This window comes from Takifugu flavidus, chromosome 18, assembly GCF_003711565.1.
Source record: "Takifugu flavidus isolate HTHZ2018 chromosome 18, ASM371156v2, whole genome shotgun sequence".
NCBI lineage: Eukaryota > Metazoa > Chordata > Actinopteri > Tetraodontiformes > Tetraodontidae > Takifugu > Takifugu flavidus.
The window spans coordinates 11155082-11178404 of NC_079537.1; the positions used below are offsets into that span (position 1 = coordinate 11155082).

General features: G+C 52.5%; 1 protein-coding gene across 2 annotated transcripts in view; it reads right to left on the reverse strand.

The window, feature by feature from the left end:
- The window catches only part of asic2 (acid-sensing (proton-gated) ion channel 2), a 60856-nt gene that overhangs the window by 10152 nt on the left and 27381 nt on the right, over positions 1-23323 (reverse strand). The window lies entirely within an intron of this gene.

The following is a 23323-nucleotide window of genomic DNA, read 5'->3' on the forward strand; positions in this document are numbered from 1 at the left end:
AGGGGGAAACGATGACGCCCCCCCCCCCCCCACACACACACACACACACGTGCTGTGAATGTTTCAGTTGGACTTTCTTCAGAGAGATTCTGCTCACATTCAGCTGTTACCGTGGAGTGTACATCGCCCCCTGCTGGTGGATTTATGACGCTCTCGTGTCTGATCGGGGCGCGTTCAGCCCGGTCTTTGTGCAGCAAGAGGTCAGCCATCTTTGTTTCTCTGTGTCCCACGTCAGGACGTATGACACCATGACAACAAGTTCCCTCTGCCGCTCTGATAATGACACGCTGAGTTGACACAGAACAGACAGCTCACGTAATTGGGAAGCCACGCGCAGAATAGAATACAGATGATCTGGCATTTCCAATATCTCAACGCCGCAACATGCCCCCCTTCATTATGCTCCGTCACACCAGAGGTCCCACAGAGGAGCGGTCGGAGAATAAGGGCCGGAAACGCTGCTGGGAACCAGCAGGGGCGGCAGAATCAAGGGACACGCGTCCTGGACAGAGACGGGACGTCTGATCAGAAGAAACGAGTTTCCTGGAGGTTCAAAGCCGCGATCAGCACATGATCAATCATGTCAGGCGGCATTATTGATGGCGGGGGGTTTCTGCAGAGTCGGCACGTTTACAGGAGCCACCTGAGGAAACAGCTGACTAGATTGATATTGTTTTGAATCGGAAGTGGAAAAAAAGCCTCATTGGCGTTTACGTTACTCGCTGGTGGTCAACATGGTGGCGTCGGGGAGAAAACCACCACAGCTCAGCGTGCGTTCCGTATCGCTCTCCATCGATACGAAATTCGGTAACGAGACACTTCCGGCTGTAATTATGGGATAAGGAGAGCAGCTTCCTGCCTCGAGCCTGGAACAAGATTCGATTACGAAACAACGTAAACATTTAAAAGGACAAGTGGGAAAGGTGGAAAATCCCATCAGTGGAAGAAAATGTCAGCCGAGGGCAGGAACCGCCTGGGCTCCTCCCCCCCCCCCCCCCGACAGCGCCAAGGGACAAATGTCAGGTCCTCAATCACGAGCCGTTGGCCTTTCCAGCGCAGGAAGCGCACGTCTCACCTGCAGAAACCGCAGCAGGAAGCAGCAGGAACAGGAGCGGGGACAACAGGCTGGACGCCGCCTGGACTCGGCGGCGCCGCAGTAAAAAGCCGCCCGGCCGCGTCCCAACAGACACGCGGCGGCTCAGAGGTGGAGCGCTCCTCCGTCTGCTCGTGTTCCCGTCCATCTGCTCGTCGGTGCCTCCCAATATTGACGCTGGTCTGTTTCTCTTGGCTATGCTGAGCCACAGACGCCCCCCCCCCCCCCCCCGGAACAGAACATGTCAGAACAATATCCGTGGATAATCAACAACCCCGGCTGACAACAAGCAGGGAAACCTGTGGTCGCCAGGGGCAACCCCTCGCCACTTCTTTATGCATGTGGGCAGCACGGCGCCTCTGGAAGACAAAACCTGAACTTCAGGGAGAGTCGACCTGATTAAGGAGCCCCCGCCAGGCCGCGCGGTGATGGCCAGCCGGCCTTAATCCAGGGGGCTGAAGTGGCTGCGTGGGGGGGTCCACCTGCGTTATTACAATGTTGTTACATACAGAGCAGAAATATGGAGAAAAATGATTTAACAAAGACAATTATGGCACAAAGACAATTATTTGATAACCCAGAGAACATTTGTTTATTAAAAACAAGAGGGTGATTAATTCTGCAGACGTCCGAAAGTTGTAACAGACGTCTGAAAGTTGCCGATGGAAAAGGAATTGATTCATTTTTTTTCTTAATAGAAATGAAATATTCATGATATTCACAGCCTGGGATTTGGGTTGAGCTGGATGAAGAATATCCAGAAGAATCCAATTTTCCATAAAGGTCTTTTCTGGAAGCGGGGGGGAATGAACATCAAGGGGCGTCTGTCGCCTTGACAACGTCCGCCAAATCCACAGAAGCACCATGGATCTTCCACTGTAACCGAGTCCTCGACGACGCTTCCTGCACCCTGCAGGAAGCATCGTGTCCAACACGGCGTGATTAGAAGGGCCGGTCCACTTCCTAGCGCAGCAGCCATTCATTTCCTCCGTGGGGAGGCGGAATAATGGCGTGCGAAGGTGGAGCTCTGTCCTTTCCAGCGCTCCGAGAGCGGCGAAACGATCCTGAAAGATTCTACTGGGCGCGGCGCAGGTGCAGATGTGAGTCCGGCTCCGATCAGCCTGGTCATCCAGACGCAGGCTTCCAAAGTCCTGATGACGGACGGAGAGGAGCAGCAGAAGAACCGAGCTCCTGAAGCTGGTGGTGTGTTTATGAGACAGTTAATTAATACACTCGTTAGCATTTCGCCTGCTGGGTTTGAAATCCTCACGGCAGGAAAGCAGAAACCTGCTTTATGGATTCTGCAGGTTTCCGATTATCTCTGCGTCTTTATTTCCCTACGTCTCATCCAGCAATACGGGGGATTCGGGGGAGCCGCATTATGTGTTTACACGCCTGAGCATCCCGGATTTCATTTATCTGAGGATCTTTGTTCCTCAGAACCGGGGTACGATTTATTTGACTGCAAAATCGATCCGAGTTTGAAAAGTGGGCGGGTCTTCTGGGCCTCTCGCCTGGCAGAAATCCATAAAAGAGCAAAACACAGCGATGTTTGTGTTTAGGGAAGACAGAAATGTTCACATAAATAAAAAAGCCAAGCATCTTAAAGGATGATATCTGCGGGGTGGCGAGCGTGGTCGTGGCAGCAGGGGGGACGGTGGAGGACTGACGGGGGGGGGGGGGGTGTCACACAGTCAATCAATTCATTATTGATTCTGGCCACTGGAAAGGAAGAGATTTGTGTTTTTAAAAGTCCTGTCTAAGGTCCACCAGGCTGGTTCAGTCCTGTCTAAGGTCCAGCAGGCTGGTTCAGTCCTGTCTAAGGTCCACCAGGCTGGTTCAGTCCTGTTTAAGGACTTCCAGGCTGGTTCAGTCCTGTCTAAGGTCCACCAGGCTGGTTCAGTCCTGTCTAAGGTCCACCAGGCTGGTTCAGTCCTGTCTAAGGTCCTCCAGGCTGGTTCAGTCCTGTCTAAGGTCCTCCAGGCTGGTTCAGTCCTGTTTAAGGACTTCCAGGCTGGTTCTATCAGGCTGATTCCAGTCTCACTTAAGGACCTTCTTGCTGGTGGAGAAAACTTCTGAGCGGATAAATGACACGATAATTTGCAACGTAGGCTACGTATATGTGAATAAACCAGAGAAGAAGAAGGACAACAAAGATCTGGTGGAGTTATTCTTGCTCACACATGCAGACAGACAGTAGATGATGGAAGAAAGGAAAAAAAAGAGTGGGGGAGCGTTCAACAACATGGATCCTTTGAGTATTCAGAGCCGTCAGTCACTCAGTGTTTGCAGGGTGATTGACTTTTAATTAGTGTCTGATGATACGCAGAAGCAGCCGTAAACACAGCTGCACTCTCGGCCTCTGTGGGACGCTCAGCACCGAGCGATCGTTAAACCTCCGCCATCATAAATGACTTGGCGCCGCCATAAACGGCTACAGACGTACATCTGACCCTCCTCTGGGTTTGAAATGGACATAAAAAAAGGTTTCCCCTGAACGGAGAATCTAATGCAAGCGACATTTTTCACTTAAAAAAGCTTCTTTAATGTTGAACATGGCTGATCAGAGCGGGCCGACCTCGCCAACTGGAGCGCTTTTGAATCTCAAGCAGTCCAAAGAAGCGGACTGAAAAACACAGTTTTAATTGACATCTGCGTTTCTGAGTTCACCGACAAAGCTCGATGACGCTGACGATGAGTCAAAACAGAGTTTTTCCTCTACCTGATCTCTCTGATCTCTCTCCATCCATCTCTGCCGGGTGTCTGTGGGGGGGCGGCGGTGAATAATCTGACCCCGTTTGATTTTACTCCCCGATGAGGCAAATGTCAACAGGCCCGGCTGGCTCGTTGACATTCAGCTCCGACGGGGATTAAAAAAATCCCCTCCCGGCTACGGCTGATGATGCCGGGGCGCCGCGGCGAGGAGGAGCCACGCTGATAAGTGGGGAGGGATCAGGTCGCTCCATCTGTGATTGAGCTCATTGTTCAGCCGTGAATGCGAAACAGCGAGCGGCTCCAGATTAATATCTCGCCTCGCCGCCGAGGCTGGCGACCCGAGGTGACCCGATGGAATAAATATTCTGTTTGAATCGTCCCATATGAAAAGCGAAGGAGGACGGAGGCCGTCCAGGGACCTAATCTCATCAGAGCGTCCCCGCGGCGGCCAGTTTATTCGGATGGTTGTCCCAAGGTGAGACAGACGGGACAAACGTCTCCGACAGTCTCCCAGCACCATAGATGGTTCTCAGAGGAGATGCGGGACACTTCTGACCCAGACTGCCAGCTTTAATAACTGTTAGCAGACACGCTAATGCGCTAACTTTCCTCTGTGGCATCGCTTTTTCCCAGTTTTGAGGAATATTATCAAAAAGTGCACGGTTAGCAGCGGTCCTCCGGGAGCCCCGCAGTCAGACAGACACACCTTTGCTGCGTCCGCAGATTTTCCACATATTCTAATATCAAACATTCATCTATTCCACAGGACGAGCTGGAGGACGAGGACGCGATGGTGTGAAGCGTTGGAGGTGGGAGGGAAGAAAATGGCCGAGTTTGGCGCGAGAGGAGCAGGAAGAGTCAGGACGAAGCGGGGGAGGTCGAGAGCGCCGCCCCCCTGAAACCCTGCCAGCTACAAAATGGCAGCCTCATCTCTTTCAGAGCGCCGCCATCACTCCCGCTGAAATTAATCCGGTGAATCGTCCATTAAATCATCCAAACGACCTCCCGTTCCGAGGCCTCGGCTGCATCACTCATCTGCGCTCGCTCGCGCTCATCAGAACCCGAAAACAAGAGGCAGAAGGGGCAGCGGCGGAACCGAGACGGAGACAGGAAAACATTGTTTTATGCCAACTTTTGGGAGAAAAGACATCTTTGACGTGGCCTAAAAAGCCTGCTGGAAGGGAAGTGAGTGACAGTCTGGAGGACACGGTGCCAGCCAGCGCCGCCCTTCTGGTAATAAAAACCTGTCAGACGCTCCTCTGCTGTCCTCTCCGCAACCCTGCTTCCCGTTGTTGGATTTAAAGAAGGATTTGACATCAGAGGAAGCAAAACAAGAAGAACTCTACCAACCACGGCTTGGCTTGAACTTGCTAAGGAGTTTAGCAGAAGCAACCTCAGGCTGTCACCACCGTGACGGCGTGTATCCTCCGCGGCCGTCATCCCGTATCCTGGGAAACGAACAGGGCGTCGTTACCTCTGAGAAATGACCTCTGACAAGAGGAGACCGTGCTTCCGAAACCTCGCATAGACATAAATATACACAACAAGAGCTGGAGAAAACCTCCATGGTCGACCCCACTTTGCTCTCCGGCTCCCTGCGGTGCAGCGTCTGACATTAAAGTGATTGAATTCCAGCGACAGTGGCCCGGCTCTGCTCACCCAAATGTAAAGTGCACCTTCACTCGCTTTAAAGTCAGTTACACTTTCTTTCCTCCCGTAAAGGAATCCTCGCACGTAGCCTCCGTTAGGAGCGATGGCTGGGATGGGAACAGGACGGGAGCGTCGGGGTGATATCTGAGTGAATCCGACGGAGGAGCTAAAAACAGACGGAAGGATTAGAGAAACTCTGGGAGGATGAGAGATGGATGGCCTCAGAGGAGGGGTTCATCACGCGGCTCCTCTCTCCAGCCCTCATTAAGCTCCTAATTGATTTTCCGTGAAGTGCGGAGTCACGGTCCGAGCTGCTCATTCACCGCATAAAAGCTATTCCAACCTCCACGACCCGCGCCCGTTGTAAACATCAGAGGTGACGAAGAGTCAATCGCCCGTCTCAACACAAGCCCGGCGTACAGATGTGGAGGCTTTGGGACGTTCCTCCACCAGTCACAGAGGGAAGGAAACTGAGAAAAACCCAAACAAATGCTTTTTCCCCACTTTGTGGAGCCGGAAGAGACGATAACCGAGTGAATGGGTGCGCGGAAGCGGCCGAGTCCGGCTAATCCCGTCGTTATTGTGGACATCAGCGGCAAAATGAGATTCTATCAGTCAGTTAAAAAGTCCATATTTAAGCAGCGAGCGCCACTTCTGAGTGGAGAGTCCCGGATTCACCGCACGATTTCTCCAAAACAGCCAGAGGCGGCGATTCACGCCGACGCATGCGGGAGAGGAACGCTGGTGTGTATTTAATTAGTAACCCAATTAAGAGGCTGAAGCTCACCAGTGGCACCAGGACCGGCCCGTTTCATTTCGCACCGTTGTCACAACGTTACGACAGATTCCTCCAGAGCGTCAGCGTGAGACGAGCGTCTTCGACGCCCCCGAGTCGCCTGCTACTAAACCTTAAAGTACAAAAAAAGTGGGTTTTTTCATCCCGTGGCGTCCGGGTCCGAAGAAACCGGCGTTCATCTGTGAGGACTTGCGTCCATTGTGTCCTCCATTACCTTCGAGGTGCCCACAGTGACAGGGCGCTGGCATCAAAGCCGCTCCTTCCCTCGCAGCCTTTCATCTTCCTCTTTATCTGTCCAACTTAATTAGGAGACTGTCGTGTCTTTCCGCCTCGCCTCTTTCATCTCCTGTCCGGCGCAGATCAATTCGCCATGGCGCCGTCTCGCCGGGGCCACCGCTGATTCTGTCGAGCGTGCGGAGACCGGACGCCGTCGCAGCGGTCGACGCCTTCCCGAAACACCGCAAGACCCTGTCAGAACTGCAGCCATCGATCAGACACCTGCCCGTGCATAATTAGCCTGAGAGCTAGAAACTACCCAGAATGCTTTGCACAAGTGTGTCACTTATCCGAAGTGGTTTTATTTATGTGGCTATTTACTGAAAAGGTAAATAACCTGACGGGGCTGCAGACAAAAGTGCCGCCAGCAGATTGATGGAAATGGGAAGGTTCTAATCATGGCCGGGCAGAGCGTCTGACGTGGAAGTGTTTCCCATAATCCATTGCTGTGTGTTAATTGAATCCGTTCGGTGCGTTAGTATTGTTAAATGGGATTTGAATGGATGTGATTCATGACCGGGAGGATCCCACAGGTGATTAACTCGGGTCCCAGCCCTGCTGGGCCGGAGACAGAGAGTCTGCTCGGAACCACGAGGCGTCACGCTCACCAATGTCTCTGTCCCTCTACTGTGTCCAGGGTTCACAACTCTGTCTTTCTGTCCATCCGTCCAACATCCATCCATCCGTCCAACATCCATCCATCCATCTGTCCAACATCCATCCATCGGTCCAACATCCATCCATCCGTCCAGCATCCATCCATCTGTCCGAAATACATCCATCGGTCCAGCATCCATCCATCTGTCCAACCTCCATCCATCCGTCCAACATCCATCCATCTGTCCAACATCCATCCATCCGTCCAGCATCCATCCATCCGTCCAACATCCATCCAACATCCATCCATCAGTCCAGAAAGGAGCAGCAACCAACCAAGTGACTCACCCTCAGAGAAACGATCAGAAAGGAGTGTGTGTGTGTGTGTGTGTGTGTGTGTGTGTGTGTGTGTGAGGGAATGCACGAGGGAGGGGTCCTGGCTGTTATTAGTCCTGCTGGATTAACATCTGACAGTCAGCACCTTCAGATCCTCTGTCAGAAAAAGGAAGCCTGCAGCCAAAGCAGGAGTGGTTGTGACATGAGAGCACGCGCACGTACGCACGCACGCACGCAGAAGAACAAAAGGGATGACAGGATAACCCAACGGTCCAAAGAGCCAGTCAACACGCAGCGACAGCCGTGCGTGCGTGTGCATGCTTGTGTGTGAGTGGAGTGCTGAGCTGTCCAGGACGCAGGATAAAACCCTAATGATGCCTCAGCCAGAGCAGAGTCTGATCCCCGGTGACATTTGTCAGGAAGATGCTTTTTGGAGTCCAGCTCTAATCAAAGTGTTGTTGTTCTTCGTCTCTGGCTGCCATCACGACCACCAGCCAGCTCCAAACGAAGGTCACGCCACGCACGCGCCACACCCGACATTTGTCTCCGGTCATGATGAGCGGAGACGACTCTGTCCCCTGCTGCACCTCCAACGGGAACATGTGCATTAACGTGACAGAATGGTTACGCAAATGATGTCACGCTAGGCGCAGCCCCGCGTGTCCTTTCCTGCTAGAATATCCTGGTTTCTTTTCTTTGACGCCGACGGTCGCGCTCGAACGGTGTTGTTGAACTTCTGTCCCTGCATTATTTATGGCGCTGCCGTTAGTTTTGTGATCAGTAAGAGCTCAGGAGCGGCTGGTGTTTAGATCTCCTGGAAGAGCCTCAGACCTGACGCTGCTGGATGTAGAAGGAATCTCCCGCTTCAGATTTGGAGTCAATGTTTCATTTCATAAACGAGTGCTGGCGGAGGAGCAAAGAACGTTTCTGGGTCAATGATGAATTATGGGTCTTCTTAAAGAAGCTTTCAACGCGCAAAAAAGGAGAAATCTCTGTTTTTGAGGACAAAAGCATCGGAGATTTTAAATATTGATAGCAGAAGTCAGATTTGTTTCCCTGCTAGCTTGATCAGGACGAAATCACTCTAATGACTTCAGAGCCGCAGACCCGAAGAATTTTCTTTGAACCGCTGAGACTGGAGACCGGAGCATCTCCGGCTTCTGCTCCGATATTATTCCTACTCCATAAACGTGGCCTCCTGCTGCGTCCAGACATTCGGAACAACGGCGTCTCTCCAAGCTCGCGCTCTACCCCCAACGCCGCTGCCTCACCCACGGGGGGGCAACGTTGAGCCTCTTAATTAATAACGGAATTAATTGTGAGTAAAAGTGTCCGGGGATAATCAATCCCAGCTTGAAACTTCCACCCCGGAGGAACTCGGGGATGATGGAGCGGTGAACGTCTATCCATCTGAGGAGGAAGAGAGCGCCGATCTTCACACGGCACGAAGGTCGAGCCCCCGCCTCGCGCGTGCAGGAGGAGGTCGGCTTCACGCCGTTCACCTGCAGCAGGGATCCTCTCTGGATGAACATCTAGGGTGGGAAAGTCACGGCAGAACAAGCCCACCTCCACCAGGATCAACGGAGCCTGCAGAGTTTGGGCCGATAAGAGCTCTGCCGATGGAAAAGCCTGCAGCAGCTCCGTGTTTGCTGCTGCTGTCGTCTGAACTTCTGGAATCGGTCAATAATCCCGACGGTAAATATTAGTGACGCAGCTGGGCGATGACCGGTGAGGAGACGTCCCTCTTCCTTCAGGTCTGCTGGGTCTCTTTGTTTTAGCGTCGGTGCAATGTCTGCTGGGAAATGTTGTGTTTACGCACCCACACCGACCTGCTCTGACCCCTAAAGTGACCCCAACGCTCTGGTTTTAATAAATGCCTGGGATATATGGGAAGTTCCTATATTTAAAAGCTTCAGAGCCTGAGAACATAAACACTTGGCAGAGACGAAACCAGAGCTTTTTCCTCCGGACCACCTTGTTGCTGCAGGATAAACTGGACCTTTTACAGCAAAGCGAGGCTCAACACTAACGTCTCAAACAGCTTTGTTACGCTGGTTTGTGACTCGCAGGACCAATAAGCTCCTTTCTTTTATTTTTCCAAATCATTACCGCCACTGGAAAAGCTCATTTACATTAAATAGATCGGAATCTATTCCGCTATTGGTCCATTAAGCATAAAGTGATGCCAGTGCTGCTCAACAGGAATGAGGAGTTTTCTCCAGCCTGAATCTAACACCCTTGATTCAATGATCTGAGAGCCTTTTCAACCTGACAGCTCTGCAGTTATTCAGGATGAGACTGGACATGACTGAGCTACACTTCATTCTCGGTTCTGTTCTGCAGAGTCATCAAGTGAGTAAAAATAGAAGAACGTGGTACCATGTGAGGTATCAGAGGGTCTCTACATCTAGAGTAACTCCAGAGCTCTTTGCGTTAGCCGCTAATCGCTACATCGCGGTTTCATCACTGAGGTGCAATGGTCAGCGTGCTTCCTGGAATAAGACTTTCGGGCATCAGAGAGCCGCTGTGTTTGCAACGACTCGCGTAAGGAATTGGCTGAAAGATTCATTAGCTTGCAGAAGCTCGGTTCCAATAAAAATGATGGATGCACGGCTCCAGGTGTGGCTGCAGAGCCAAAGTGATATCAAACCCGCATGGAGCAAATATGCCAGTTAAATTAAAATGTTTTGAAATCAGTGAAATTCCAAATATTAGTACTGAAAAAAACAAGCGCGCCGCTCATGAATACTGATGATCTTCTCGACAGGAGCTAATAATTGAGGAGCAGGAGTGTGTGGAGCTGATAAAGCTGCTTGGAACACTGAAATACAGGATAGAGGAGTGATAGTTAATCCACGCTCTGCATACATGCTAATGTCCCCCTGCGACAAAACGGCGACTTAAAGCCCGTTTGATGCTTCACCTGACTCTGCTATTTGCATAATTCCTGCCCGAAGAGCGACGGCGATAAGGTTTGGGGCCGAGGTGGAGGGGCCGTGGCAGCCAGCGCTCCGTCCCAGCGGAGCAGCGCGCTCGGGTTTTCCGTGGGCAAACATAAAAGCTCAGACGGGATTGATGACGGCTCTGCAACCTTCTCTGCATGCTCGCTCTGTCAAGTGGATAAAAGTTGGGATTGCCTCACCCACTGTAGGCTTCCGGAATCTGGGAGTGCGGGGATTATCCGCCCCGCCGCCCGGCTAACATAAACAACTGCCTCGGGTCTCAGAACACAGCAGGAGTAGCGACAACAGCGCTGCAGAATTCCATCTTATAGAACTCTCCAGGAATTTTGCTCCCCTTGGTTCGCACCTGTCAAGGATGAACTCCGCAGTTACAATGTGGAAATTCCCGGGAGCAATGGCAGCTCAGCCGTGGAGCAGCGGCGCCGGGACTGCCGAGTCCTCCCAGTGGTCGGGAGGCTCCGCGCTGGGATCTCCAGGACCACAGTGACCGTTGCTATGGGACAAAGTAGCAATAAAGGCAGAAAAACCTCAAGAACCTGATGTGTGTGCAAAACTTGTGCATCGAGTCTTCCAAGGACGAGCACGACGGCCTTCACGGGCGTGACCGGTGCCCAGAGCTGCGGCCTTGGAGAGTTTAACGCTCAGCGGCAGCAGATGAGGCGTGTAGAGCCGACGGTTTCCTCAGAAAACAGAGGAAGCCTCCCGCCTGACGTGTCCCGACGTGTCCCGACGTGTCCTGACGTGTCCCGACGTGTCCTGACGTGTCCTGACGTGTCCTGACGTGTCCCGACGTGTCCCGACGTGTCCCGACTGTCTGAAGGAGGGCGCTCAATGTGACCCTAATCCACATCTTTCATCGTGGCCGAGCGCTCGTTATCTCCCGCCACCTTCGCCTTTCCTAAAGGACTCACACAAGGCGGCGCGACTGCGCGTTATGAGCGCCCGCATGCACACGCGACACGTGCGCGGACGCATTCAAATGCCGAGGTGCGCCTTCAAAGTGAACCCAGGGTGCAGCTTCTCGCCAGGAGATATTTTTTCCCACCTCTGTTTTCTTCACATCAAAGCCTCGGGATCGATGACAAGTCGCTCTGGAGCTGCGACTCTGGGCTGATCATCACTCTCAGAATTCTCCACCTTCAACACCGCCAAAGAAGCCCGGATGGCGCTATCGTTTTGATTAGCGAGCCGTCGCACCGCCGACGCATCTGCGTGTCACTCTCATCCATCTGAATCCACGCAGAGGTGTCTCGGACAGATGTGCTGGCGGCGTTCCTGTCCGCCTCCTGATGGAATGATGGATCGTTTGCTCTTCACACATCTGCTTCATTCTGCCGCCATCAAAAGCTGATCAACAGAAAACGTTTCAACCGTTTCTTTTATGTCAAATCTGCACTCGAGCCCACGATGGATGTTTCAGCTGCTATACAGATGCCGTCCCAGCCCATGGACGCCCCCCCCCCCCCCCGGTTAGACAGCAGATAAAATTGGATGATGACTTTTGAGGGCAGCCTCTAGTGGTCGGTTGCGTAATTGTGCTAATTTCCAATGACAATTTTATCTGAAACACTTTATGAATAGCTTTTATTAGCATGTCGCTAGCATAGCCTCCACACCGCTGGACACCACTGAGGTCACGTCTGAGCCCAAGTTCAAAGCCGAGCCGGTTCACCTCATGCTGAGGTCAAAGCCTCTCCATTGTGTGAGCTGCTGACATCAAAACTCCAGAAACAAAGTCGGTGACGGGGTTGCAGCTCTGACACATTCCTGCATAAACAGAGGAAAATCAAAGCGAGCAGATCTGGATCGTGGCTGAGCGAGTGTACGGCAGCAAAGTTTGTCATCTCGCCAAACCCCCCCCCCCCCCAACAACGGGCTCGGCGCATCTGAAATCTTTGACCTCATTTCTCCAGCCAACGTCACGCTTTATGTAACGCGTTCTGACAGGAGCGTCGCACCCCCTGAAATCACAAACTGTACCCGGCCGAGGCTCGTGGAGCTCCCGGTACATTTACAGATCCACACACACTCACACACACACTCACACACACACTCACACACACCCTCCAACCCTGAGCAGCAGCAGTCGGAAGCTTCCAGCCCACCAGGGAGGAGCCCACTGCTGGCAGGCCGGGAGGGGGGAACATGTCAGAAAACAAGTTAAACGACGGCGGATTTGTTCCAGATTCCAGCAAAGAGGTGGAAATGAAACGAGCTGAGCCTGATTCTGTGGCAGCGTAAACCGTGTCAGTGGGGTTGCGTCTCTATAATCAATATTATTATTATTATCATCCATTTGTTCCTTCAGGGCCTGCGGCCAGGAATAAAAACAATGCTGGTTGCTGGTTCGTGTCTCTGAGCTGAGCCAATGAGGACTGTAAATGCCAGCAGGGACCTAAAAACACCTGAGAATGACACCTGCCTGCCCCCTGGTGGTGGGCTACAGTAGATGACAGACTTTAAGGCACCGACAGATGCTCTGGTGTAAAAGGGGATTAAACCCGAGTCGCATTTCTAAAGAGATGATCCAACATTGCGGTAATGTTGCCACCTTTTCTTCATCACGCCTTTAAATCTCCTGGTTGGGGACAGGTTCAGCACAGCTTTGTCGCACCCCCTCCAGATTAGCCAGCCAGTTCATTTCCTGCTAAACCCCTCAAAGGCCCCTCAGGGGTGACATTCACGCAGGGCAGGCCCACAAAAACCTGCCTTTAATTGCATCGTGATTGACAGCTGAACCCCACCGATGGGCCAATCAGGTGAGCTAACAGGGAGAAACCTCCCCCACCGAGAAAACCAGGCTGGAAACAAATTAGCATTAGCCGACAACAGAGATATTTTTCTTCATTTCTGTGCATTCATTCGTGGCTCTAATATCAACTGTGATTTAGACGCTGCCTAAAACTGCTACTTTAACAGGAATACTGAGCAAACCAGGAAAATAGAGGGAATTTCCTATGAAAGCAGATAAACAACCAAAAATCCAGAGGATTCAACCAAAAGTCCCTATTTTTAGCTTCATCTTGGAGGTTTCTTCAGTCCGTGACGTCCGATTTGGCCGCACTCGCCGGTGCATGAAGGGAAACGGGAGGAGGTGGGTGTATTTTGACTCTGCAGGGACGTTCCAGTCGCCGGGGGAGTTGGCGAGCTCAGAGCAGCCGCACGCCCAGATCCGGACCCGGACCATCCACCTCGCCAATAGGCTCCACGGCCTGGCGCTGGACCGCTGAAGCTCAGATCCAGGGCAAAACAGGCTATTAGCCTTTTTAAGGAGCTAATCTGCGTCTGCTGTTGCTTAAAATCCTCAAGAGATGGAGATGAAAAGGAGTTGGGAAGGAGTTTGAAATTCCACCAGAGTCCCCCCAACACACACACACACACACACACACACACACACACACACACACACACACACACACACACACACACCCCATTGATTTCCCCTCTCTCCTTTGGTTGGCTGTGCTACTCACTTTTCCCATTTCACTCCCTCCCCACTCCTCGGCCTGAGTGTCATCACTCCTGACCTTTAATTGCACGTCTGGCGCCGGTTCCCCGGCTGTGATCTGTGGGAGGATGAAGGCTTCCTCTCATCGGAGAAACATTAACGCCGTTTTGCTTCGCCACGAGTGGCGGCGCTTTAATTAATGAGGTTTATTAAACAGGAAATTTTGGACCGGTTAAAACAAAGCCGAGGCAAAAGAGCAGTTAAAAGCTGCTTTTAGGACATTCCGAAGGCTGGAAAACGTAATGTTCCGCCTGGATGGTTCTGCTTTCTGCTCGGATGAAGCGGAGCTCTGCGGGCCGGGCTGTGATGGAAGCAAAGGTCAGCGCTCTACAGGTCAGGGCTGGGGAGGATTCTGGGCAGAGAGGATCAAAGTGGGACTTATCAAATGGGAGATCAAAGAGGGAAGCGGCCGCGGTTTTCATCCGGACGTGTGAAGCCGGAGAAGGAAAGAGGCAGGAAAACCCAGGATTTAAGGCATCCGTGGAAAAACGAACGAAGATTGTCTGACCACGGCTGGTCGGCACCAGGTCGAAGAAGGTTGGGCACATCCTGCTCCTCTGGTAGAAAACCCGGATGTGGACTGGATTTAGGTTAGGAGGGAAATAAGCGCAGCGTCAGTGGGACCCGCGGGATGGGGAGGGGGTGGGGGGGGGATCCCACTTCCCCAGCTGTCCCGCTGATGTTTATTAGCTTGCAAAGTCGGACGTGGTCACTCTGCAAATTACCACAGGACCCTGATTAATCCCGGCGATGAGATGACGGCGCGTGCATGACAACGAGCGCTGCCGGACGGCTGCAGCTTATTGACTCAACCTTGAAGCAGCTTGTGTAAATAAGGAGGGAAATGGGAGTGCGGGACATTCTGGGCACGTCCTGCTGAAAGGCCAAAACAAAGATCTTCCGCATGTTTAATGGGGGGCCCTCAGGAGCCCTTCCACCGGCTCCTGAATGAACAGCCCTCTGTGGCACGCACGCATGATTTAAACGGACGGTAATAAAGGTTTGTGCAGGCGGCGCCGCCCAGGAAAGTCAATTGTTTAATCTCTGGCAACATTTCTGCATCTTATTTAAAAGACTCAGACTGAAGATTTATGGTTCCTGCTGCGTTTGAGCCAACTTAACATTTGTCTAATTAGATGGGAGTTTCAGAAACAGCAGGTGCCTGAACAGGAAGTCCCCCCCCCCCCCCAGAGGATGCGCGGGTCTGTGTTCTCCAGCTTTGGCTCATTTGCCTCTGCAGCAGCGTATTTATAATTCAGCAGGTTCATAGTTTCAGCACATTTAATATCTGTGGACTCTTCAAGGTCCAAAAAAGAGCAAATGTTTGATTACTGACTGAAAGGGTGCAGCTTTTGCACGTGTAGACACAGGTATGTGCACTGAGCCGCTCCATTAATCAGATCCTAATCACCGGCTCATCTTTCAAGATGATTAAATTGACATGTGCTGAATGTGCATGAGGATAAAAGCAGCCGCGCCGGTTACAGCCCGTGATGGCTGCCGCTGCCACATCCCATTAGGAGCCGGCAGCACGTGGGCCGGGCGCAGGAGCGCGCTCACTCACCTAAATAAAGATGGATCCCCACTTCCTGCCACTGTATAAAAACAGAATTTACAAGTTCTGTCCAGAGCTGGCACCGCTGCTCGGGCTCATCCAGCTGCCACGGCTGATGTTTTATCACCGTACGGCTTCAGACTCCTGGCGGATGCTGAATGTGATCTGCGGGATTTGTGCCGCCCCGTATTTGGCCTGCGAAGCGTCCGAGAGGACACGGCGGCCCATCTGAGCGGGCGCCAGACAGCCGCCGACTCGCAGGTGACGCTCCCATCACGCTCTCCTTCCTGTTTCCACTCCAGAAGCGCCTCTGGCCGCACCCCCGATGGGATCTCACAAACGACAACCGTCCAATCGTGTTTTCACAATAAGCTCCACCCACCAATTACCTCCATTTGTTTCCAGTTACCCTCCATTTATTCCTAATTAGTGCTGTGGAGGTGCTGAAGTCTACGATCAAGAGCTCCATCCTCCACTCACGTCTACGAGAGGGGGGCGTGGACCCCCTCCACTACAATAACGTGCAGATTTATAAGGTAATGTGCTGAAACTGCCTCACACTAAAGCTTCTTTACACTTTCCTGCCCGTGACGTCGCCGCTTCCTGCGCCAGGACACCAAGCGGAAGCCCGGAATGTCTCCGTCTGTAGTCCACTGTTTCCATGACAATTGTAAAGTGAAGCTGCCGACAATGAGATGGTGCAAATGTGCTGGTATTACGCGGAACACGGAGCATTAGCACGTTAGCTCGGGTCCACCAGCTCGTCCACAACGTGAGAGATCAAACCTGGTTTTGTTCTAAATGAGACCAAAAGACGCGTTGGAGTTTCCATTTCAGCCTTGTGGGAAGAACAAAACCTGATTAAATCTACTACGAAAACCGAGGTTTCAAATTTCAGGTGTGTGACGGGAGGTGAACCTGCATAAAACAGACATCTAACACGTCAATCGTCCCCGAACGCCCACCCCCCTCCCACCCCCTCCCACCCGTGGTCACTGCAAGTGGATGCACATCTCGAGATAGAGCGGCGTTTAAAGGACGGCGTTGAGAAGGCTGCTGTAATGTGCAGAACACACCCACGCGTATCTCGCTGCATCACTTCCTTCCCCCTTCATACACCCACAAGAGCTCCATCGGCTGCCCGTGGTGGTGGGCGAGAGACAGAGACTCAGAGAGAGAGAGAGAGATCTGTTAGCCATCGCCCTCATCAGTCTGGTCAGGGGAGGATGGAGGGAGGCCAGAAGCTCTACGCCCTGTATCACCTCTCCACAGGCCTGCTGGGAGGGCAAGGAGACGCTGGAGGGGTGGGGGCCTCAGACCATGAGTGATGGGACTCAGGCCGACAGGCGGAAGGGGACAGAACACAGATGAGAAGGAGAAGCTGGTAATAGGAGCCTGAGAAAGACGCGGCGACGCTACCTGTAAGGTTCAATATGACAGATAACACCTTTAATTAGTGTCCCGGCTCTGATGAGGGGAAAGCTATTAACAACGGCTGACACCCCCCTTAATTGTTGGCTCATTTCATGCGGCTCCATTACCGACTGCATGTGTCGTTTATTCTGTGCTAATTATCTCAGCAAAAAAAATAAAATAAAAAAGTTAATGGACCCGTTGCTGGTGCCGTGACGCCCAGGCTGGCAGCTCAGAGGCTTTCCAGACCCGGAGAACCCCCCCGTCCCCCCAAGTCTGGTTCCATGATGAAAGCTGGACCACCTGTGGCCATGTGAGGAACCCGGGCTGGCGATGATGTTATTTCTGTACGCCGGCGTCTCCGTGAGACTCGCTCGCCTGGTTGTGGGCGTGTCCCCCGACTTCCGTCAGCTGGTGATCAGGCTCCTCCGTTCATCCTCCAACCAGACAAATTTCTATCAGAGGCGGGGAGAGAATGTGGAGCTGAGACTAAATACTCCACACCGCCCCCTCGCTCCCGTCGGCCCTGTCAGACAGGCAGGGGGGTGTTTTGGGAAAACGAGCAGGGTCGGGAACGCCGCTGCTTCGCTCGCCGTTTCCAGGGGCAACGTCCAGCGGGACGAGGAAGTGGACGGACGTGATAACATTGAGTGAAGAGCATCGATTCTGGATGCTCGTCATCATTACGCCGGGGGAGGCTCCAGCAGGTCGCGTGCCCCCCCTCCAGGACTCGCCGGCGCCGCTGCAGATCCAGACCGACTTCCAGGAAGGTTCGCCGTCACACCCCCACTCCTTCAAGAGGCTGTCATCATCAGAGCGTGTCCTCTTCCTGCCCTCGTGTCACCAAGTCTTCTGGGCCCATCCTTCAGAAGAACAGACCCAAATGCTGCGCCGTTCCAGACGCAGGTCGCGGCGCCGCAGGAGACGGGTGATGACAGAGGGGCAGGAGCGGAGGAAGGACGGGACAAAGTTCCCCAGGAAACGCTGCGACGGGGATTCAAATGGCCTTCAGACAAAGTTCTGGAAATAATAACGGGGCCACGCTGGGGGCGTCACGGCAGCACAGCAGCGCGGAGAAAAACGGCGCCTGCCTCCGTCTTTATTGGACTTCACCGTTTGGGTCCAGCTTGTGTTTTAACCGCGTTGTTATTGTTCTTTCATTTGCACCGTTTTCATGGCGATACTGGTCCCCAGTGGCAAAACAAAGCATTTTATTGTTGGTTCTGCATGAAAAATTCATGTAAATGCACTAAATATTAAAGTCTGCCTGAGTAGGGGGATGAAAAATTCATGTAAAACAGTCTGAAAGTCCATCAGGCGCCGTTAGCCAACACTGACCATCAGCTGAGGCGGCTCCAGGCCTCAGGAAGAGGAGGAGATTTATGGGATGGCAGCACTAGAGCCCACCGCTGCAGCATGTGGGACATTTACAGGTCCGGCTCTGCTGTCGCTGGGCCCGTCTGGGACCCCATGTAAAGCATAAGTGAGGTTCTGGATGACTTGAATCACCCGGATTACATTTGTAAAGACGAGTTCATCGAAGCACGACGTCAGCGAATCAGGGAAACGGAGAAAAGTCAGAAAATGAGCTCACGTGTCACGACAACAATGAATGAATTAAAGACAATAGTGGAAATTGAGTCTCGTTGCAGGTTTGTGATTGAGTTTCTCAGCTCAGTAATTTTATGTTTAATTGACTCTGAAACGCGCAGCGACCTGTCAGCCGCTGACAGGAAGGAGGCTGCGTATAATTAAAGCCCATTAGGAAAGTTACGACTTCCTAGCTCCGCGGTTCCAAACGATCCTCCTCCGCTCTGTTTAATTTCCACCGCTACAGCAGACTCGTTCACATCTGGATTACCCAGAATGCATCTGTTTAAGACCAGGGCACGCCCGGTGTCGGATGCCCGGCGTGGGTTTAAGATCCTTTTTCGGGAGCCTGTTGGGGGAGCGTGGGGCAGGAATGAGCGCTTTATCTGCACCTCTCTGCTCTGACAGTCGGCACAAACCTGAGCGCTGGACGAAGGCGAACGAGTTATTTACCGCAACTGCAGAAAATGTTTGTTCTATTATTGAAGGAGAGGCAGCGACTTCGTGTTTCCCTGACGGGAAAAGCAGGGGGGAAAAAAAACCCATCACACAATAAAATCAGGGATAGTGGGGGTATTTATGGCTGCCTCACCCACACAAATATGGCGCCGCAGCAGGAGACGAGCTAATAGGAGTCCATTTTCCCGTTTCCCATAAGAAAAGACCGTGGGGGCCGAAGTAATGAGGCTGTGGCACCTGCCCACGATACACGTGTTGAACAACAGCAGCGGAGAGCTTCCACTGAGCAACAATGTGACCCATTTTCATATCCATCCATCCTGCTAATGCTCGCGCCTGCACCTCTGCTCCCTATTCTTTACTTGTCTGAAGTACGCGCTGCTCAGCGGTGAGAATTAAGAGCAGCGGAGCAGCAGAGCGTCGTTAGGAGGCCTCGTCTGGTGTTAGAATTAATCAGGAAGTGCTCCAAAGAAGCGGAATGGACAGAAACTTGCATTTCCACATAAGCATCACAGGTAGTGCAGGTGTAATTAACTTTAGCAGGGCAGCTAGCGCTCCGGAATATTCTACAACCTGCATATTGTAGACGCAAACAAAAGAAATGATTCTCAGTTATATATTTATACACACACACACACACACACACACACACAGCACAGAATATGGGTGACACGGTAAAGTTAAATTAAAGTGTGCTGTCAAGCAAGCGGAATGAAGTGCCGCAAATTGTTTCTTGCGTTTCCATTATTCATGAGGGTTTTCGGGTCTGAAGGCGAGGCGCCGGTGAAACATTCAGCGCGTTCCATTATTGAGGGAGGCTCGCCGCCGCCGCTCGCCATGTTGAGCAGGTTAAATCTGGGAGCCCCTGCGTACTCCTGCCTCGGTGCCAGCTGCTTTTCTGGGCTGGGAGCCTTTTTCACCCCCCCACCTATCCAGCAGAACTTCAAGCTTCAGCTCTGAGCCGCTTCGACAACACAGAGCTGTCGCATTCCTGCAGCGAGGGATGAAATATTCACACGTTGCTGCAATTCCAAGATGGAAAAATAAAACGGGGGACGCGTCTCGACTCCATTAAGGGGCCCGTTTAACAGTGACAACAGGACAGACACCCAGGACAGCAGGTGCGTCCTCAATATGGAGCAGGACAGGCGTCAAGAGTCAAGACAAACCCCGGCCGGTCCGGAGGGGGTCAGAGGTCAGAAGGAACGCAGGTCAAAGCCCACGTGAGCCTCCGTTCTGAGAGCAGAGCCAGGCTACATCAGAGAGGCGCCAGCTTAAAGAGGAAAGAGGAAAGGATTCATCCTTTGATCCTGCCTTTGAAGTCTTCTGAGCACCAACAGATTCGCCATTTAAGTCGGCCCACGTTCACCTGTGCGGCGGTTTCCTCGATCTCAACGGTAATCTGGGGGGAGGGAGGGGGGAGGGGGGGGGATACGTCCTCAACCCGACTCCCTTTAAAAGTCCTGAGAAAACCAGGAGAGACTAAAGGAACCGTTGCCATCGGCTGCATCTACACCATCCAGGCGCCGCGGCAGCTCCGCACGCCAGATTCAGATTCTCCAGAACAAAAGGATGAAATGGTCATTTAGCTGCCAATAGCATGAAGCCGATCCACAAGTCTTTGGTCCAATCAGGTGCCTGCCAGTAACGCACATGACCGAACCTTCCCGCTAACCAGAAACCCACAAACCCAGAAACCCAGATCCAACTTGCTTTGTCTTCTTTTGTTTCCCAACAATCCAAACGATATTTTGGCCATCGGGACCCGACCTGGAGGCGTTCAAGGCCTGCTCAGACGTGAGGCAGCAGAGCACTGGGCAGAGGGCACGTTCCACCCTGGTGGAGCCGGCCGTCCTGCTGCCCTGACTTTAGATTTAACGCCGCTGCTCGTCCTGATTAAACACGCGCCAGTTGTTGATGTGCTGCTTAGATATTCTCGGAGGCGTTTTGTTTGGCTCTGTGCTGCATTATGCTAATGTTTCTCTCTATTACCATTAAATACCTCAGCTAGCACGTGCAGATACATGTCCGTAGGTGGGGACCAGGGTGGTGAATATGGATGGAGCCGTGGGCGTGGGAGAAAGGTCAAGGGGGTCGCGCCACTTGTCCCGCGTTTCCTTCAAGTTCATGAACTTCAGCAAGCGCAGACGTTAGCGAACTTTTCAAAGTCCTGAGGACCTTCTGCATGAAACCTGCCGTCGCCTTCATCTGCATCCCAGGCACCAGGAGGTTTACCCTGCGTCGTATCACCGATCGGAACGAGAGGGAGCGTCGTGGAGGTTGCCAGGGCGGATGAGAGTGCTCATGCCTTTTCCTCCTGGAGAGGAACGGCGGTGCTAAGCAGGGTGCACGCTCACGTTAATGAGAATGCAGTAGCTGGAGCTCCGCCCTGATGCTCCCGTTTGCTAGATCGATAGTTTCAATGGTCTGAGTCTACACAGACCTGCTGGAGAGAGAAGGGAAGAAAAGGAGAGGCACATTATTAGCTGCATTGGCTGATCACAGCCACTGATCAAGCGTTGGGAGAGGAGCTCCTAAAATAAGCTGAAGAAATGAAGAGTGCGAAGCGTCTCAGGTACCAGAGCGAGCAGACGACGAACGCAGCAAATAATTAGAGCAGAAGAATTAAAGCAGATGGCGCGGATAAAAATAAAGTCTGCAAAAGTGAGAAGAAAAGCAGCCTGATGGCTGACATCTAATAAAGTAGGGATTCCTGACAAAGACCATCAATCCTTCAGTAATGAGACGTGAGACTGACCAACAGTGGGGAGTAATTACTGCTGAGAGCAGGAGGCTGGAGAACCCGCACAAAAGAGCCGGCTCGGCCGCTTCCACCGCTCTCCTCACGCAGACCCGATGGAACCAGCGCACATCCAACAGACGAATATCTGCCGTCATAAATCTCCCAGAAACAAGCGAGCTCTTGAACCTTCCCCGTCAAATGTCGCATTAATAAATATTCGCCGATTCGATGCGGCGCGAACGCCCTCGTCACGTTCCCGGGAACGCTCAGCGGCTGTTGGCTCTCGGGGGAAATATCTCCCGCTTCCGTCCGCCCGGCGTTGGTGATAAAGAGGCCATTAGAGCCAAACAATGAGCTGGAAGACGCTGAGTGTTACAACAAACACAAACTGTTTCAAAGCTAATCTGCTGCTAATGTGGGGAAATACTGCGGCTTTTGGAAAACCATCAACGCAGAGGTCTGACACACACTCGCTATGATTTGGGATTTATCCGAGGAATCGGAGCAGCCGCTTCCGTTTGGCCTTCACATTCCTCTGGAGAAGCGGCTCGTTGGTCACCCCGAGGAGCCAGAGCTTCCCCTGGTTCCCCAGCACGCCTTCATCGCTCACTGCAGGCGTTATCTGGTCCTCCAACAGAGAAGGTGCAGATGTGTATCTGCTGGCTGGCCTTTAATAAGGAGTCACTTGTGTTTAGCAGGAGATGTTAGAGCAGCTCACCTGCTGAGTGTTTAATAGAAAGGAGGGAAGCAGCATTTGCTCCGTCTCTGACGGACGCATTGATCTGGCAGCTCTTTACTGGTTCCTGCGAAGGCGATACAGACTCGGCATATGAATTTCTGCTGCCGCGCGAGGTTGACGGGCCATTTATATTCCAAACCAAAAGCCCCTTTTTTCTGTCGTCGCAGCACCTCCCAACCTCGGGCTGCTCCGCTCTCCTCTGTTCCCTCCGACCTGCCTGCAGATGAAAGCACCCTCTGTGCTCCGACCCTATAACACCGACCTCCACCACTTACTCCTGGAACAATCTCCCTCACAAACAAAAGACTTTTTATTTACCTGCGGGTCTCGTGTCCCCTGTTATTCTGGCTGCCGCGTCCTTTTGGTCCTTGTCTGACAGTGTTTTAAATGCCGGATTAATGAATTGGCCTCGGGGAGCCTTTGCTGCCTTGTAGCAGCGGGCTAATGAGATTAGCAGGAACTCGAAAGTGCCCGTTAGCAACGTGAGACGTCCCTGCGTGGAACAGCGAGGATGGGAAGCGGCGCTGTGGTATCGACGCGAACGTTCCAGAGGTTCTTTACTGTTGCCAGAGATGCTTGAATACGGGAGAAAAAAAACATCCTTCCTCTACGTGAATTCTCGCGTCCACATTGTTGGAACGTCATTAGCGAGTCGCCCCAATAAAGTCCGAAACAAATTCTGACAAGAGCAACGCCAACCGGTTGCTACGCGACAGAAGCCAAAGCTAACTTTCAAACGTGATGAGACCAGACTTTGGGTCAAAGCGACGGCGTTGGCGCCGTTCTCAACGTTCTGATTTGTTGCGGCTGAGCGGGAAGGGGGTCGTAAAAATGCTGAGCATGCAGCGAGCGAGGCGGGAAAAGACTTACAGCCTCATGAAAACCATAAC